Source organism: Carica papaya, chromosome 5 (genome assembly GCF_054855325.1).
Source record: "Carica papaya isolate Zhongbai chromosome 5, ASM5485532v1, whole genome shotgun sequence".
Lineage (NCBI taxonomy): Eukaryota > Viridiplantae > Streptophyta > Magnoliopsida > Brassicales > Caricaceae > Carica > Carica papaya.
In genome coordinates this window covers 29051326-29064655 of record NC_142313.1, presented here as the reverse complement: position 1 = coordinate 29064655, position 13330 = coordinate 29051326, and the positions used below count along the sequence as shown (strand labels likewise).

At 46.5% G+C, this 13330-nt stretch overlaps 3 non-coding genes and 23 pseudogenes across 3 annotated transcripts; all 26 read left to right on the top strand.

Annotated features, from left to right (window-relative positions):
• The first annotated feature begins 467 nt into the window (after nucleotides 1-467).
• On the top strand, nucleotides 468-586 carry LOC148260127 (5S ribosomal RNA; annotated as a pseudogene).
• Nucleotides 587-1145: 559 nt separating this feature from the next.
• On the top strand, nucleotides 1146-1263 carry LOC148260126 (5S ribosomal RNA; annotated as a pseudogene).
• Nucleotides 1264-1467: 204 nt separating this feature from the next.
• Nucleotides 1468-1586, top strand: LOC148260125 (5S ribosomal RNA; annotated as a pseudogene).
• A 560-nt stretch (nucleotides 1587-2146) lies between these two features.
• On the top strand, nucleotides 2147-2265 carry LOC148260124 (5S ribosomal RNA; annotated as a pseudogene).
• Nucleotides 2266-2470: 205 nt separating this feature from the next.
• LOC148260123 (5S ribosomal RNA) lies at nucleotides 2471-2589 on the top strand. The gene has a single exon (XR_015820111.1). It is a non-coding gene; the product is annotated as a 5S ribosomal RNA (ribosomal RNA).
• Nucleotides 2590-3150: 561 nt separating this feature from the next.
• On the top strand, nucleotides 3151-3268 carry LOC148260122 (5S ribosomal RNA; annotated as a pseudogene).
• Nucleotides 3269-3472: 204 nt separating this feature from the next.
• LOC148260121 (5S ribosomal RNA) lies at nucleotides 3473-3591 on the top strand (annotated as a pseudogene).
• Nucleotides 3592-3800: 209 nt separating this feature from the next.
• Nucleotides 3801-3919, top strand: LOC148260120 (5S ribosomal RNA; annotated as a pseudogene).
• A 559-nt stretch (nucleotides 3920-4478) lies between these two features.
• LOC148260119 (5S ribosomal RNA) lies at nucleotides 4479-4597 on the top strand (annotated as a pseudogene).
• Nucleotides 4598-4802: 205 nt separating this feature from the next.
• Nucleotides 4803-4921, top strand: LOC148260118 (5S ribosomal RNA; annotated as a pseudogene).
• Nucleotides 4922-5126: 205 nt separating this feature from the next.
• On the top strand, nucleotides 5127-5245 carry LOC148260117 (5S ribosomal RNA; annotated as a pseudogene).
• A 206-nt stretch (nucleotides 5246-5451) lies between these two features.
• On the top strand, nucleotides 5452-5570 carry LOC148260116 (5S ribosomal RNA; annotated as a pseudogene).
• A 192-nt stretch (nucleotides 5571-5762) lies between these two features.
• LOC148260115 (5S ribosomal RNA) lies at nucleotides 5763-5881 on the top strand (annotated as a pseudogene).
• Nucleotides 5882-6444: 563 nt separating this feature from the next.
• Nucleotides 6445-6563, top strand: LOC148260114 (5S ribosomal RNA; annotated as a pseudogene).
• Nucleotides 6564-6768: 205 nt separating this feature from the next.
• LOC148260113 (5S ribosomal RNA) lies at nucleotides 6769-6887 on the top strand (annotated as a pseudogene).
• Nucleotides 6888-7091: 204 nt separating this feature from the next.
• LOC148260112 (5S ribosomal RNA) lies at nucleotides 7092-7210 on the top strand (annotated as a pseudogene).
• A 206-nt stretch (nucleotides 7211-7416) lies between these two features.
• LOC148260111 (5S ribosomal RNA) lies at nucleotides 7417-7535 on the top strand (annotated as a pseudogene).
• An 887-nt stretch (nucleotides 7536-8422) lies between these two features.
• LOC148260110 (5S ribosomal RNA) lies at nucleotides 8423-8540 on the top strand (annotated as a pseudogene).
• A 562-nt stretch (nucleotides 8541-9102) lies between these two features.
• Nucleotides 9103-9221, top strand: LOC148260109 (5S ribosomal RNA; annotated as a pseudogene).
• Nucleotides 9222-9425: 204 nt separating this feature from the next.
• Nucleotides 9426-9544, top strand: LOC148260108 (5S ribosomal RNA; annotated as a pseudogene).
• Nucleotides 9545-10431: 887 nt separating this feature from the next.
• On the top strand, nucleotides 10432-10550 carry LOC148260107 (5S ribosomal RNA). The gene has a single exon (XR_015819732.1). It is a non-coding gene; the product is annotated as a 5S ribosomal RNA (ribosomal RNA).
• A 205-nt stretch (nucleotides 10551-10755) lies between these two features.
• On the top strand, nucleotides 10756-10874 carry LOC148260106 (5S ribosomal RNA; annotated as a pseudogene).
• A 560-nt stretch (nucleotides 10875-11434) lies between these two features.
• LOC148260105 (5S ribosomal RNA) lies at nucleotides 11435-11553 on the top strand (annotated as a pseudogene).
• Nucleotides 11554-12112: 559 nt separating this feature from the next.
• On the top strand, nucleotides 12113-12231 carry LOC148260104 (5S ribosomal RNA). Its single transcript, XR_015819569.1, has one exon. It is a non-coding gene; the product is annotated as a 5S ribosomal RNA (ribosomal RNA).
• A 205-nt stretch (nucleotides 12232-12436) lies between these two features.
• LOC148260103 (5S ribosomal RNA) lies at nucleotides 12437-12554 on the top strand (annotated as a pseudogene).
• Nucleotides 12555-13115: 561 nt separating this feature from the next.
• On the top strand, nucleotides 13116-13233 carry LOC148260102 (5S ribosomal RNA; annotated as a pseudogene).
• Nucleotides 13234-13330: the final 97 nt, after the last annotated feature.

The window sequence follows — 13330 nt, the reverse complement described above, 5'->3', positions numbered from 1 at the left end:
CGCAAATGTGAGTCACGGCGCCGTGGCATTTTACTTGATATTAGAACGAGTACGGGAGGTGCAGTGCGCACGCACAAGGAAACAAATGACGGGAGGAGGAAGAAAAGATTAGGAGTGTATGTATTTGGAGCGCAAAATTAAACAAGTGGCATCATACCAGCACTAATGCACTGGATCCCATCATAACTCTGCAGTCAAGTGTTCTTGGGCGAGAGTAGAACTCGGATGGGTGACCTCTTGGGAAGTCCTCGTATCGCAATAATTTTTTTTCAGATGAGTCGTTCGACGTTACGCGCGACTGGAACTATGGTCCGCTGGTTTATACGCAAATGTGAGTCAAGAAGCAGGGGCATTTTAATCGAAATTAGAACGAGAATGAGAGGTGATGTGTGAACGCACAAGGAAACAAATGACGGGAGGGGGAAGAAAGGAGAAGGAGTGTATGTATTTGTAGCGCGAAATTAAAAAGGTGCGATCATAACAGCACTAAAGCTCTGGATCCCATCAGAACTCCGCAGTTAAGTGTGCTTGGGTGAGAGTAGTACTCGGATGGGTGACCACCTGGGAAGCCCACGTGTTGCACCTATTTTTTTTCGGATGGGTTGTTCGACGTTACGCGCGAATGGAATTATAAACCGCTGGTTCATTTGCAAAGGTGAGTCACGGTGCCGGGGCATATTACTTGATATTAGAACGAGAAAGAGAGATGCAGGGTGCACGCACAAGGAAACAAATGACGGGAGGGGGGATGGAAGGAGAAAGAGTGTTTATTTGCAGTGAAGAATGAAACATGAGGGATCATACCAGCACTAATGCAACGGATTCTATCAGAACTCCGCAGTTAAGGGTGCTTGGGCGAGAAAAGTACTCGGATGGGTGACCTCCTGCATAGTCCTTATATTTCACCCATTTTCTTGGGAGGTCCTCGTGTTGCACCCATCTTTTTGCAGATGATTCTTTCGACGTTACGCGTGACTTGATTTATGGTCCGCAGGTTTATTCGCAAATGTGAGTCACGGCGCCGTGGCATTTTACTTGATATTAGAACGAGTACGGGAGGTGCAGTGCGCACGCACAAGGAAACAAATGACGGGAGGAGGAAGAAAAGATTAGGAGTGTATGTATTTGGGGCGCAAAATTAAATAAGTGGCATCATACCAGCACTAATGCACTGGATCCCATCAGAACTCTGAAGTTAAGTGTTCTTGGGCGAGAGTAGAACTCGGATGGGTGACCTCTTGGGAAGTCCTCGTATCGCAACAATTTTTTTTCAGATGAGTCGTTCGACGTTACGCGCGACTGGAACTATGGTCCGCTGGTTTATACGTAAATGTGAGTCAAGAATCAGGGGCATTTTAATCGATATTAGAACGAGAAGGAGAGGTGCACTGTGAACGGAAAAGGAAACAAATGATGGGAGGGCGGGAGGGAAGAAGGAGTGTATGTATTTTAAGCACGAAATTAAACAGGTGCGATCACACCAGCACAAATGCACCGGATCCCATCAGAACTCCGCAGTTAAGTGTGCTTTGGCGAAAGTAGTACAATGATGGGTTACCTCTTGGGAAGTTCTCGTGTTGCACCTATTTTTTTTTCAGACGTGCCGTTCGACGTTACGCGCGACTTTAATTATGGTCCGCAGATTTATTCGCAAATGTGAGTCACGGCACCGTGGTATTTTACTTGATATTTGAACGAGAACGAGAGGTGCAGTGCGCACGCACAAGGAAACAAATGACAGGAGGGGAAAGAAAGGAGAAGGAGTGTATGTATTTGCAGCGCAAAATGAAATAGGTGCGATCATATCAGCACTAATGCAACGGATTCTATCAGAACTCCGTAGGTAAAAGTGCTTGGGCGAGAGTAGTACTAGCAAGGGTTACCTCCTGCGAAGTCCTTATATTTCACCCATTTTCTTGTGAAGTCCTCGTGTTGCACCCATTTTTTTGCAGATGATTCTTTCGACGTTACGTGCGACTTGTATTATGGTCCTCAAGTTTATTCGCAAATGTGAGTCACGGGGCTGTAGCATTTTACTTGATATTAGAACGAGAACGAGAGGTGGAGTGCGCACGCACAAGGAAACAAATGAGGGGAGGGGGAAGAAAGGGGAATGATTTTATGTATTTGCAGCACAAAATTAAACAGGTGCGATCATACCTGCACTAATGCACCGGATCCCATCAGAACTCCGCTGTTAAGTCTGCTTGGGCGAGATTAGTACTCGGATGGGTGACCTCCTGGGAAGTCCTCGTGTCGCACCAATTTTTTTTCAGATGGGTCGTTCGACGTTACGCTCGTCTGGAACTAGGGTCCGCTGGTTTATACGCAAATGTGAGTCAAGAAGCAGGGGCATTTTAATCGATATTAGAACGAGAATGAAAGGTGAAGTGTGAACGCACAAGGAAACAAATGACGGGAGGGGGAAGAAAGGAGAAGGATTGTATGTATTTGCAGCGCGAAATTAAACAGGTGCGATCATACCCGCACTAAAGCTCCGGATCCCATCAGAACTCCGCAGTTAAGTGTGCTTGGGCGAGGGTAGTACTCGGATGCGTGACCACTTGGGAAGCCCTCGTGTTGCACCTTTCTTTTCTCGGATGTGTTGTTCGACGTTACGTGCGAATGGAATTATAAACCGCTGGTTCATTTACAAAGGTGAGTCACGGTGCTGGGGCATATTACTTGATATTAGAACGAGAAAGAGAGATGCAGAGTGCACGCACAAGGAAACAAATGACAGGAGGGGGGATGGGAGGAGAAAGAGTGTATGTATTTGCAGTGCAGAATGAAACATGAGGGATCATACCAGCACTAATGCAACGGATTCTATCAGAACTCCGCAGTTAAGGGTGCTTGGGCGAGAAAAGTACTCGGATGGGTGACCTCCTGCGAAGTCCTTATATTTCACCCATTTTCTTGGTAGGTCCTCGTGTTGCACCCATCTTTTTGCAGATGATTCTTTCGACGTTACGCGTGACTTGATTTATGGTCCGCAGGTTTAGTCGCAAATGTGAGTCACGGCGCTGTGGCATTTTACTTGATATTAGAACGAGTACGGGAGCTGCAGTGCGCACGCACAAGGAAACAAATGACGGGAGGATGAAGAAAAGGGAAGGAGTGTATGTATTTAAAGCGCAAAATTAAACAAGTTGCATCATACCAGCACTAATGCACTGGATCCCATCAGAACTCTGCAGTTAAGCGTGCTTGGGCGAGAGTACTACTCGGATGGGTGACCTCTTGGGAAGTCCTCGTATCGCAACAATTTTTTTTCACATGGGTCGTTCGACGTTACGCGCGACCGGAACTATGGTCCACTGGTTTATACGCAAATGTGAGTCAAGAATCAGGGGCATTTTAATCGATATTAGAACGAGAAGGAGAGGTGCAGTGTGAACGCACAAGGAAACAAATGATGGGAGGGGGCGAGGGAAGAAGGAGTGTATGTATTTTCAGCACGAAATTAAACAGGTGCGGTCACACCAGCACGAATGCACCGGATCCCATCAGAACTCCGCAGTTAAGTGTGCTTTGGCGAAAGTAGTACAATGATGGGTTACCTCCTGGGAAGTTCTCGTGTTGCACCCATTTTCTTTTTTTCAGATGTGCCGTTCGACGTTACGCGCGACTTTAATTATGGTCCGCAGATTTATTCGCAAATGTGAGTGACGGCGCCGTGGCATTTTACTTGATATTTGAACGAGAACGAGAGGTGCAGTGCGCACGCACAAGGAAACAAATGACGGGAGGGGGAAGAATGGAGAAGGAGTTTATGTATTTGTAGCGCGAAATTAAACAGGTGCGATCATACCAGCACTAATGCACCGGATCCCATCAGAACTCCGCAGTTAAGTGTGCTTGGGTGAGTGTAGTACTCGCATGGGTGACCTCCTGGGAAGTCCTCGTGTCGTACCAAATTTTTTTCAGACGGGTCGTTCGACTTTACGTGCGACTGGAACAAGGCTCCGCTGGTTTATACGCAAATGTGAGTCAAGAAGCAGGGGCATTTTAATCGATATTAGAACGAGAAGGAGAGGTGCAGTGTGAACTCACAAGGAAACAATTGATGGGAGGGGGAGGGATGGAGAAGGAGTGTATGTATTTTCAGCACGAAATGAATCAGGTGCGATTATACCAGCACTAATGCAACGGATTCTATCAGAACTCTGCAGGTAAGGGTGCTTGGGCGAGAGTAGTACTAGAATGGGTTACCTCCTGCGAAGTCCTTATATTTCACCCATTTTCTTGTGAAGTCCTCGTGTTGCACCCATTTTTTTGCAGGTGATTCTTTCGACGTTACGCGCCACTTGAATTATGGTCCTAAGGTTTATTCGCAAATGTGAGTCACGGCGCTGTAGCATTTTACTTGATATTAGAACGAGAACGGGAGGTGCAGTGTGCACGCACAAGGAAACGAATGACGGGAGGGGGAAGAAAGGGGAATGAGTTTATGTATTTGCAGCGCGAAATTAAACAGGTGCGATTATACCAGCACTAATGCATTGGATCCCATCAGAACTCCGCAGTGAAGTGTGCTTGGGCGAGATTAGTACTCGGATGGGTGACCTCCTGGGAAGTCCTTGTGTCGCACCAATTTTTTTTCAGACGGGTCGTTCGATGTTACACGCGTCTGGAACTAGGATCCGCTGGTTTATACGCAAATGTGAGTCAAGAAGCAGGGGCATTTTAATCAATATTAGAACGAGAATGAGAGGTGAAGTGTGAACGGATAAGGAAACAAATGACAGGAGGGGGAAGAAAGGAGAAGGAGTTTATGTATTTGCAGCGCGAAATTAAACAGGTGCGATCATACCAGCACTAAAGCCTCGGATCCCATTAGAACTCCGCAGTTAGGTGTGCTTGGGCGAGAGTAGTGCTCGGATGGGTGACCACTTGGGAAGCCCTCGTGTTGCACCTATTTTTTTTCGGATGGGTTGTTCGACGTTACGCACGAATGGAATTATAAACCGCTGGTTCATTTTCAAAGGTGAGTCACGGTGCCGGGGCATATTACTTGATATTAGAACGAGAAAGAGAGATGCAGAGTGCACGCACAAGGAATCAAATGACGGGAGGGGGAAGAAAGGGGAATAAGTTTATGTATTTGCAACGCGAAATTAATCAGGTGCGATCATACCAGCACTAATGCACCGGATCCCATCAGAATTCCGCAGTTAAGTGTGCTTGGGCGAGAGTAGTACTCGGATTGGAGACCTCCTGGGAAGTCCTCGTGTCGCACTAATTTTTTTTTCAGACGGGTCGTTCGACGTTACGCGCGACTGGAACTAGGGTCCACTGGTTTATACGCAAATGTGAGTCAAGAAGCAGGGGCATTTTAATCGATATTAGAACGAGAATGAGAGGTGAAGTGTGAACGCACAAGGAAATAAATGACGGGAGGGGGAAGAAAGGAGAAGGAGTGTATGTATTTACTGTGCGAAATTAAACACGTGTGATCATACCAGCACTAATGCAACCGATCCCATCATAACTCTGCAGTTAAGTGTGCTTGGGCGAGAGTAGTACTCGGATGGGTGACCACTTGGGAAGTCCTCGTGTTGCACCCATTTTTTTGCAGATGATTCTTTCGACGTTACGCGCAACTTGAATTTTGGCCCTCAGGTTTATTCGCAAATGTGAGTCACGGCGTCGTAACATTTTACTTGATATTAAAACGAGCACGGGAGGTGCAAGGAAACAAATGACGGGAGGGGGAAGAAAGGAGAAGGAGTTTATGTATTTGCAGCACGAAATTAAACAGGTGCGATCATACCAGCACTAAAGCTCCGGATCCCATCAGAACTCCGCAGTCAAGTGTACTTGGGCGAGAGTAGTACTCGGATGGGTGACCTCCTGGGAAGTCCTCGTGTTGCACTAATTTTTTTTTTCAGACGGGTTGTTCGACGTTACGCGCGACTAGAACTAGGGTCCACTAGTTTATACGCAAATGTGAGTCAAGAAGCAGGGGCATTTTAATCGATATTAGAATGAAAAGGAGAGATGCAGAGTTCACGCACAAGGAAACAAATGACGGGAGGGGGGATAGAGGGAGAAAAAGTTTATGTATTTGCAGCGCAGAATGAAACATGAGCAATCATACCAGCACCAATGCAACGGATTCTATCAGAACTCTGAAAGTTAAGGGTGCTTGGGCGAGAGTAGCACTAGGATGGGTGACCTCCTGCGAAGTCCTTATATTTCACCCATTTTCTTAGGAAGTCCTCGTGTTGCACCCATTTTTTTGCAGATAATTCTTTTGACGTTACGCGCGACTTGAATTATGGTCCTCAGGTTTATTCGCAAATGTGAGTCACGGCGCTGTAGCATTTTACTTAATATTAGAACGAGAACAGGAGTTGCAGTGCGCACGCACAATGAAACAAATGACGAGAGGGGGACGAAAGGGGAATGAGTTTATGTATTTTCAGCGGGAAATTAAATAGGTGCAATCATTCCAGCAGTAATGCACCGGATCCCATCAGAACTCCGTAGTTAAGTGTGCTTGGGCGAGAGTAGTACTCGGATGGGTGACCTATTGGGAAGTCCTCGTGTCGCACCAATTTTTTTTCAGACGGGTCGTTCGACATTACGCGCGACTGGAAATAGGGTCCGCTGGTTTATACGCAAATGTGAGTCAAAAAGCAGGGGCATTTTAATCGATATTAGAACGAGAATGAGAGGTGAAGTGTGAACGCACAAGGAACCAAATGACCGGAGGGGGAAGAAAGGAGAAGGAGTGTATGTATTTGCAGCACGAAATTAAACAGGTGCGATCAAACCAGCACTAAAGCCCCGGATCCCATCAGAATTCCGCAGTTAAGTGTGCTTGGGCGAAAGTAGTACTCGGATGGGTGACAACTTGGAAAGCCCTCGTGTTGCACCTATTTTTTTCGGATGGGTTGTTAAACGTTACGCGCGAATGGAATTATAAACAGTTGGTTCATTTGTAAAGGAGAGTCACGGTGCCGGGGCATATTACTTGATATTAGAACGAGAAAGAGAGATGCAGAGTGCACGCACAAGGAAACAAATGACGGGAGGGGGAAGAAAGGAGAAGGTGTTTATGTATTTGCAGCGCGAAATTAAACGGGTGCGATCATACCAGCACTAATGCAACGGATCCCATCATAACTCTGCAGTTAAGTGTGCTTGGGCGAGAGTAGTACTCGGATGGGTGACCTCCTGGGAAGTTCTCGTGTCGCACAAATTTTTTTCCAGACGAGTCGTTCGACGTTACGCGCAACTGGAACTATGGTCCACTTCTTTATACGCAAATGTGAGTCAAGAAGTAGGGGCATATTAATCGATATTAGAATGAGAAAAAGAGGTGCAGTGTGAACGCACAAGGAAACAAATGATGGGAGGGGGGAGGGAAGGAGAAGAAGTGTATGTATTTTCAGCACGAAATTAAACAGGTGCTATCACACTAGCACAAATGCACCGGATCCCATCAGAACTCCGCAGTTAAGTGTGCTTTGGCGAAAGTAGTACAAGGATGGGTTACCTCCTGGGAAGTTCTCGTGTTGCACCCATTTTTTTTTTATAGATGTGCCATTCGACGTTACGTGCGACTTTAATTATAGTCCGCAGATTTATTCGAAAATGTGAGTCACTGCACCGTGGCATTTTACTTGATATTTATACGAGAACGAGAGGTGCAGTGCACACGCACAAGGAAACAAATGACGGGAAGGGGAAGAAAGGAGAAGGAGTGTACGTATTTGCAGCGCGAAATTAAATAGGTGCCATCATACCACCACTAATGCACCGTATCCCATCGGAACTTAGCAGTTAAGTGTGCTTGGGCGGGAGTAGTGCTCGGATTGGTGACCTCCTGGGAAGTCCTTGTGTTGCACCCATTTTTTTCGGATGGATCGTTCGACGTTACGCGCGAATGCAATTATAAACCGCTGGTTCATTCGCAAAGGTGAGTCACGATGCCAGGGTATTTTACTTGATATTAGAACCAGAAGGAGAGATGCAGAGTGCACGCACAAGGAAACAAATGACGGGAGAGGGGATGGAGGGAGAAAGAGTGTATGTATTTGCAGCGCAGAATGAAACATGAGCGATCATACAAGCACCAATGCAACGGATTCTATCAGAACTCCGCAAGTTAAGGGTGCTTGGGTGAGAGTAGCACTAGGATGGATGACCTCATGCGAAGTCCTTATATTTCACCTATTTTCTTAGGAAGTCCTCGTGTTGCACCCATTTTTTTGCAGATGATTCTTTCGACGTTACGCGCGACTTGAATTATGGTCCTCAGGTTTATTCGCAAATGTGAGTCACGGCACCTTAGCATTTTACTTGATATTAGAACGAGCACGGGAGGTGCAGTGCGCACGCACATGGAAACAAATGATGGGAGCGGGAAGAAAGGAGAAGGAATTTATGTATTTGCAGCGCGGAATTAAACAGGTGAGATCATACCAGCACTAATGCACCGGATCCAATCAGAACTCCGTAGTTAAATATGCTTGGGCGAGAATAGTACTCGGATGGGTGACCTCTTGGAAGTCCTCGTGTCGCACCAATTTTTTTTCAGACGGGTCGTTCGACGTTACGCGCGACTGGAACTAGGGTCCACTGGTTTATACGCAAATGTGAGTCAAGAAGAAGGGGCATTTTAATCGATATTAGAACGAGAAGGAGAGATGCAGAGTGCACGCACAAGGAAACAAATGACGGGAGGGGGGGATGGAGGGATAAAAAGTGTATGTATTTGCAGCGCAGAATGAAACATGAGCATTCATACCAGCACCAATGCAACGGATTCTATAAGAACTCTGCAAGTTAAGGGTGCTTGGGCGAGAGTAGCACTAGGATGGGTGACCTCCTGCGAAGTCCTTATATTTCACCCATTTTCTTAGGAAGTTCTCGTGTTGCACCCATTTTTTTGCAGATGAATTTTTCGACGATACGCGCGACTTGAATTATGGTCCTCAGGTTTATTCGCAAATGTGAGTCACGGGACCGTAGTATTTTAATTGATATTAGAACGAGCACGGGAGGTGCAGTGCGCACGCACAAGGAAACAAATGACGGGAGGAGGAAGAAAGGAGAAGTAGTTTATGTACTTGCAGCGCGGAATTAAACGGGTGCGATCATACCAGCACTAATGCACTGGATCCCATCATAACTCTGTAGTTAAGTGTGCTTGGGCGAGAGTAGTACTCGGATTGGTGACCACGTGGGATGTCCTCGTGTCGCACCAATTTTTTTTCAGACGGATCGTTCGACTTTTCACGCGACTGGAACTATGGTCCGTTGGTTTATACGCAAATGTGAGTCAAGAATCAAGGGCATTTTAATCGATATTAGAACGAGAAGGAGAGGTGCAGTGTGAACGCACAAGGAAACAAATGATGGGAGGGGGGGAGTGAAGAAGGAGTGTATGTATTTTCAGCACAAAATTAAACAGGTGCGGTCACACCAGCACAAATGCACCGGATCCCATCAAAACTACGTAGTTAAGTGTGCTTTGGCGAAAGTAGTACAATGATGGGTTACCTCCTGGGAAGTTCTCGTGCTGCACCTATTTTCTTTTTTTCAGATGTGCCGTTCGACGTTACGCGCGACTTGAATTATGGTCTGCAGATTTATTCGCAAATGTGAGTCATGGTGCCGTGGAATTTTACTTGATATTTGAACGAGAACAAGAGGTGCAGTGCGCACGCACAAGGAAACAAATGACGTGAGGGGGAAGAAAGGAGAAGGAGTGTATGTATTTGCAGCGCGAAATGAAACAGGTACGATCGTACCAGCACTAATGCAACGAATTCTATCAGAACTACGTAGGTAAGGGTGCTTGGGCGAGAGTAGTACTAGCATGGGTTACCTCCTGGGAAGTCCTCGTGTCGCACAAATTTTTTTTCAGATGGGTCGTTCGACGTTACGCGCGATTGGAACTAGGGTCCGCTGGTTTATCCGCAAATCTGAGTCAAGAAGCAGGGGCATTTTAATCGGTATTAGAACGAGAAGGAGGGGTGCAGTGTGAACGCACAAGGAAACAATTGATGGGAGGGGAAGGGAAGGAGAGGGAGTGTATGTATTTTCAGCACGAAATGAAACAGGTGCGATCATACAAGCACTAATGCAACGGATTCTATCAGAACTCCGTAGGTAAGGGTGCTTGGGCGAAAGTAGCACTAGCATGGGTTACCTCCTGCGAAGTCCTTATATTTCACCCATTTTCTTGTGAAGTCCTCGTGTTGCACCCATTTTTTTGCAGATAATTCTTTCGACGTTACGCGCGACTTGAATTATGGTCCTCAGGTTTATTCGCAAATGTGATTCACGGCGCTGTAGCATTTTACTTTATATTAGAACGAGAACGGGAGGTGCAGTGCGCACGCACAAGGAAACAAATGACAGGAGGGGGAAGAAAGGGGAATGAGTTTATGTATTTGCAGCGCAAAATTAAACTGGTGCGATCATACCAGCACTAATGCACCGGATCCCATCAGAACTCCGCAGTGAAGTGTGCTTGGGCGAGATTAGTACTCGGATGGGTGACCTCCTGGGAAGTCCTCGTGTCGCACCAATTTTTTTTCAGACGGGTCGTTTGACGGTACGCGCGTCTGGAACTTGTGTCCGCTGGTTTATACGCAAATGTGAGTCAAGAAGTAGGGGCATTTTAATCGATATTAGAACGAGAATGAGAGGTGAAGTGTGAACGCACAAGGAAACAAATGACGGGAAGGGGAAGAAAGGAGAAGGAGTGTTTGTATTTGCAGCGCAAAATTAAAGAGGTGCGATCATACCAGCACTAAAGCTCCGGATCCCATCAGAACTTCGCAGTTAAGTGTGCCTGGGCAAGAGAAGTACTCGGATGGGTGACCACTTGGGAAGCCCTCGTGTTGCACATATTATTTTTCGGATGGGTTGTTCGACGTTACGCGCGAATTGAATTATAAACCGCTGGTTTATTTGCAAAGGTGAGTCACGGTGCCGGGGCATATTACTTGATATTAGAACGAGAAGGAGAGATGCAGAGTGTATGCACAAGGAAACAAATGAAGGGAGGGGGGATGGAGGGAGAAAAAGTGTATGTATTTGCAGCGCAGAATGAAACATGAGCAATCATACCAGCACCAAGCAACGGGTTCTATCAGAACTCCGCAAGTTAAGGGTGTTTGGGCGAGAGTAGCACTAGGATGGGTGACCTACTGCGAAATCCTTATATTTCACCCATTTTCTTAGGAAGTCCTCGTGTTCCACCCATTTTTTTGCAGATGATTCTTTCGACGATACGCGCGACTTGAATTATGGTCCTCAGGTTTATTCGCAAATGTGAGTCACGGCACCGTAGCATTTTACTTTATATTAGAAGGAGCACGGGAGGTGCAGTGCGCACGCACAAGGAAACAAATGACGGGAGGGGGAAGAAAGGAGAAGGAATTTATGTATTTGCAGCGCGAAATTAAACGTGTGCGATCATACCAGCACTAATGCACCGGATCCCGTCAGAACTCCGCAGTTAAGTGTGCTTTGGCGAGAGTAGTACTCGGATTGGTGACCTCTTGGGAAGTCCTCGTGTCGCACTAATTTTTTTTCAGACGGGTCGTTCGACGTTACGCGCGACTGGAACTACGGTCCGCTAGTTTATACGCAAATGTGAGTCAAGAAGCAGGGGCATTTTAATCTATATTAGAACGAGAAGGAGAGGTGCAGTGTGAACGCACAAGGAAACAATTGATGGGATGGGGAAGGAATGAGAAGGAGTGTATGTATTTTCAGCAAGAAATGAAACAGGTGCGATCATACCAGCACTAATGCAATGGATTCTATCAGAACTCCGTAGGTAAGGGTGCTTGGGCGAGAGTAGTACTAGCATGGGTTACCTCCTGCGAAGTCCTTATATTTCACCCATTTTCTTGTGAAGTCCTCGTGTTGCACCCATTTTTTTGCAGATGATTCTTTCGACGTTACGCGCGACTTGAATTATGGTCCTCAGGTTTATTAGCAAATGTGAGTCACGGCGCCGTGGCATTTTACTTGATATTAGAACGAGAACGGGAGGTGCAGTGCGCACGCACAAGGAAACAAATGACGGGAGGGGGAAGAAAGGGGAATGAGTTTATGTAATAGTAGCGCAAAATTAAACGGGTGCGATCATACCAGCACTATTGCACCGGATCCCATCAGAACTCCGCAGTTAAGTGTGCTTGGGCGAGATTAGTACTCGGATGGGTGACCTCATGAGAAGTCCTCGTGTCGCACTAAATTTTTTTCAGACGGGTCGTTCGACGTTACGCGCGTCTGGAACTAGGGTCCGCTGGTTAATACGCAAATGTGAGTCAATAAGCAAGGGCATTTTAATCGATATTAGAATGAGAATGAGAGGTGAAGTGTTAAGGCACAAGGATACAAATGACGGGAGGGGGAAGAAAGGAGAAGGAGTGTATGTATTTACAGCGCGAAATTAAACAGGTGCGATCATACCAGCACTAAAGCCCCAGATCCCATCAGAACTCCTAGTTAAGTGTGCTGGGGCGAGAGTAGTGCTCGGATGGGTGACCACTTGGGAAGCCCTCGTGTTGTACCTATTTTTTTTTGGATTGGTTGTTCGACGTTACGCGCGAATGGAATTATAAACCGCTGGTTCATTTGCAAAGGTGAGTCACGGTGCTGGGGCATATTACTTGATATTAGAACGAGAAAGAGAGATGCAAAGTACACCCACAAGGAAACAAATGACGGGAGGGGGGATGGGAGGAGAAAGAGTGTATGTATTTGCAGTGCAGAATGAAACATGAGGGATCATACCAGCACTAATGCAACGGATTCTATCAGAACTCCGCAGTTAAGGGTGCTTGGGCGAGAAAAGTACTCGGATGGGTGACCTCATGCAATGTCTTTATATTTCACCCATTTTCTTGGTAGGTCCTCGTGTTGAACCCATCTTTTTGCAGATGATTCTTTCGACTTTACGCGCGACTTGATTTATGGTCCGCAGGTTTATTCGTAAATGTGAGTCACGGCGCCCTGGCATTTTACTTGATATTAGAACGAGTAAGGGAGGTGCAGTGCGCACGCACATGGAAACAAATGACGGGAGGAGGAAGAAAAGAGAAGGAGTGTATGTATTTGAAGCGCAAAATTAAACAAGTGGCATCATACCAGCACTAATGCACTGGATCCCATCAGAACTCTGCAGTTAAGTGTGCTTGGGCGAGTGTAGTACTCGGATGGGTGACCTTTTGGGAAGTCCTCGTATCGCAACAATTTTTTTTCAGATGGGTCGTTCGACGTTACGCGCGACTGGAACTATGGTCCGCTGGTTTATACGCAAATGTGAGTTAAGAATCAGGGGCATTTTAAT